At 40.4% G+C, this 4330-nt stretch overlaps 1 long non-coding RNA gene across 1 annotated transcript; it reads right to left on the bottom strand.

Annotated features, from left to right (window-relative positions):
• Positions 1 to 718: 718 nt before the first annotated feature.
• Positions 719 to 3269, bottom strand: LOC111950254 (uncharacterized). The gene is made up of 3 exons (XR_002875472.3): positions 2836 to 3269; positions 1688 to 1866; positions 719 to 1537 (listed from the first exon to the last, which is right to left on the bottom strand). It is a non-coding gene; the product is annotated as an uncharacterized lncRNA (long non-coding RNA).
• Between the last annotated feature and the right edge of the window lie 1061 nt (positions 3270 to 4330).

Raw genomic sequence — 4330 nt, forward strand, 5'->3', positions numbered from 1 at the left:
CATTACAGGCATAATTGCATTTACGATCACTTTTGATAATGGTGTATTCCGTGAATGGAACATTCGCGCTTTTCTGCGCTTATAATGTGAATTAATAGCCGAATAGTTTATCAACATTTTAAGCATAACGTTCTGATCTATTGCGTCAGACACATTGCGTAAAAATGTTTGATGCTAGTGGTTGTATTAATTGGGGATCTATCGCATCCCACAACTGCCCAAGACTATGTTTGGAATATTTATTTCTGGCACAGAATAGGTAGACTTTTGTACAATGGGGAATAGTAGATTGACTTAGGCAAAATTCCTACTCATCTTGTTGCCTGACGAAAAGTAAATGTGGACAGTTCTTGCAATATCGTCAATATGTACCATTGGAACTCGGGCAATTGCGTCCCCGATGTGTCTGTGGYTGTGTTGAGTGCCAGGTCTCGCTGCAGCTCATGCATCTGAAGATATGCACACAGTCACTGTTCTATTACCAATGGCAGTTAGGGATAGGTGATATCTGACACAAACAGTGCCTTCAGAAAGTATTCATACCCCTTGACTTATTCCACATTTTGTTATGTTACAGCCTGAATGCAAAATGTATTAAATATATGTTTTCCCTCACCTATAGACACAATGCCCCATAATGACAAATACATTTTTGCTAAATTTATTGAAAATTAAATACAGAAATCTCATTTACTGTACTTAAGTATTCACACCTGAGTCAAAAATATAAACGCCACATGCAACAATTTCAAAGATTTCACTAAATTACGTTATTACAATATAAGGAAATCAGTCAAATAAATAAGGCCCTAATCTATGAATTTAACATGACTGGGAATATGCATATGTTGGTCACAGATACCTTAAAAAGGTAGGGGCGTGGATCAGAAAACCAGTCAGCATCTGGTGTGACCACTATTTTCCTCCTGCAGTACGACAACTCCTTCACATGATCAGGCTGTTGATTGTGGCCTTTGGAATGTTGTCCCACTCCTCTTCAATGGCTGTGCGAAGTTGCTGGAAATTGGAGGGAACTGGGGCAAACTGTCGTAAACGTCGATCCAGAGCATCCCAAACATGCTCAATGGGTGACATGTCTGGTGCGTATGTAGGCCATGGAAGAACTGGGACATTTTCAGCTTCCAGGAATTGTGTACAGATCCTTGCGACATGGGGACGTGAATTATTATGCTGAATCATGAAGTGATGGCGGCGGATGAATGGCACGACAATGGGCCTCAGGATCTCGTCACGGTATCTCTGTGCATTCAAATTGCCATCGATAAAATGCAATTGTGTTCGTTGTCCGTAGCTTATGCTTGCCCATAACACCACCGCCACCATGAGGCACTCTGTTGACATCAGCAAACCGCTCACCCACACTACTCATACACACCGTCTGCCCGGTACAGTTAAAACCGTGATTCATCCTTGAAGAGCACAATTCTCCAGCGTGCCAGTGGCCATCGAAGGTGAGCATTTACCCACTGAAGTCGAACTGCCGTCAGCTCAATACCCTGGTGAGGACGACGAGGGCCTGTGACAGGGTGATATAATAAACAGCTTTTTACTAATGTACTTCACAACCAAAATGGCTCTACTAGTTGTATCTGATTGTCTGGGGAATTAGCCTACTGTTTTATCAAATCAGGTATATTTTAATACAACTTTTCACATAACACACTACCTGTCGTTGTTGATGAAGCCGTCTGTGTCATCAGGGCAGTAACTCGGGTCACTGTCGGAGGCCTCATGATGGCGTGTCCTTTTTATAGGGGTCGAGAGAGACTGGCAACAACGTAGGAGGTGTCAAAAGGGTACTTGTGTCGCATGACACACTTTTATTCTGAGGTCTTGCCTGACAAGCTGTGAAAATAGCAAGTGAACAGTGAATTAAATTATTTTTGGGGGTCGCTAAATCATTGCAATCACTTTGCTGGACATTTTATGACGTTTGCTTCCTTTGGCAGGTCCTGACATCCGTTCATGACCAGATGATCAGTCTGGCACCCTACTGTGCACTTTGTCTAACAGAAAAACAGGGTCAACATTTGTCATCATCCCTCAATTATAAAAATAGCTCGAGAAATAACGTGATCTTGTTTGAAAGCTAATTCTATGCTTTACATATGTAGACTGACTCCAAATTGGATTATATTCAGGCCGGTGACACCATTACACTATGCAACCAACTGTGACATGTTTTGCTATGGCCCTGCGTTGGTTTGAGTCTGTTGCTGCTAGTTAGTTCATTGTTGTAGACAGACATAAGTTAGCTAGTAGGACCAGAGGTGAATCCAATATTTATTTGTGTCCTAGACATCGGTTGCACCTCTGAGGCTTTCTGTGACTGTTTCGTCTAAATTACACTAACTTAGAGTGGCATGGAAATACGATGACATTGCTAAAGTAGGCAAATAATTAGTAGGAAACTGCCATATGTCGTAGAATTTACTTCAGAGAGATGGCAATGTTGCCATTACTGTTACTAGCAAAGTTAGTCAAAAATGGCTAGCAATGTTAATATTGGCTAGCTAAAAATACGGTGGTCCCCTCAATCTTAGGGCGAAAGTTGCATCTAAAGTCAACCTGGTGACATCACAATTATGACAAATGGTTTTCCTACTAATTATTTGCATATTTTTGAAATGTTATCGTGTTTCTAAGCCATATCTGAGTTGTACTGAGGTAGGCTAACATTTGCCAGTTATGTAGTTAGCTAGTTGGTAGATAACTAACTAATGTCAGCTATGCTAGTGTTGACAGTGATTATGATAATAAAAATATACATAACCAGGAGTCTATGGTCTATGGTCTAGCTACCGGTATACTCACCAACACTGGGGACCAACGAACTCCAACCACTTATTCCTCATGATAGGCTCCTTCGGCAGGGCACGCAAACCATAATTGTTGGCTGTGCATCCTACTGGAAGCATGCATTGCATGGTCAGTCGCTTCTTAATTTACACAAGCTGTCTCCAATCAATCAATCAATCAATCAATCAATCAATCAATCAATGTCCTCTTGGTGTAAAGGTTAAGGTGTTGGCTTGACAGTCACTGTACCCGGGCTCGATAAGCCGGTCCTCCCCGAATTCGCTACAACATCCTTTCATCGTTGATTTCATTAATCACGTTTGCATCCACAGTTTTAATGTGTGTAAAGTCATACTGTATTAAAAAAAATCACCACAGCTGTGAGGGAAACAGGAAGTTTCAGTACATTTTTATAAATGCCAACAGATAATTTGTTGGTTTGACATGGTGGGATCTTTTTGTGTCTGTAAAATGAATAATGCGAGACATGGCAGTGGAAACGCCATTTTGATATAATAACCATCATATTGATATGATACCCATCATATCGAAGTAAACATGGAGTCACGTGATGATATGTTGTGTGGTCCTCCCACTACGACTCGAGAATGCAGTTTGTTAGGCTACAGATTAAATAAATTGTGGTGAAAGTGCATGGTATGAGTTTGATGCCATTTTCCAATAAATGTCGCGTGTCTTATTCTGGTGACCTGATAATCGATGCTTGACTGCCATTTGACAAATAAAAATATTCTCGCTCTTATCCATAATAATGTCATCATGTATTGTAGACTACACTCACTGTATCTGCGAGCTGTTGGCTAGAGCGAACGTGCCAACATCAGACTAGGCACATTTGCTATTTAAAGCAACAGTTTTTTGACCAAACTATTGGTAGAGTTAAAATGCGATAGAAACACATTGAACATTACATTTTTATTCGGTACATGAAAACTTGAGCGAAAAAGTACATTTTCTGTGCACGACGTCATCACTCACAATTCAGTTTGATGGACACACACCACTGGTAGAAAAATTTGCATATTTTCTTTATGTGGATTTTAGAATATTTGCATGAAAATCTGTGGCCAATTGGATGGACACCTAGCTACTGACTCTCCTTTAACTGACCCTATTGACCCATTCCTAGCTACAACTTCGAAGTCCATTGGAGAAGATCAGCTTGAGCAAAGAGAGGTGTAGAATCACTGATCTACAAATTATTTTCCCTGACAAATAATAGGCTTTGTGGAATTAAGATTTGTAGAGCTACCTCCCTAGTTTAGGCCCCCATCAAACACTCACACAGCCCGACATTGATTGATTAATTAGCAACAGCTWGTGTCAATTAAAGATAATTTCCCAGGATTTTCTACCTGTGTCAAACCCTGTTGATAATGCTGGAAATACTCTGGATAAGAGCGTCTGCTAAATGACTTAAATGTAAATGTAAATGTAAATACCTGTCAAAGAACCAACCAAAACAACTGACCCTAGTTATTGTATGTAT

Source organism: Salvelinus sp. IW2-2015, linkage group LG23, assembly GCF_002910315.2.
Source record: "Salvelinus sp. IW2-2015 linkage group LG23, ASM291031v2, whole genome shotgun sequence".
In the NCBI taxonomy this organism is placed as follows: Eukaryota; Metazoa; Chordata; class Actinopteri; order Salmoniformes; family Salmonidae; genus Salvelinus; species Salvelinus sp. IW2-2015.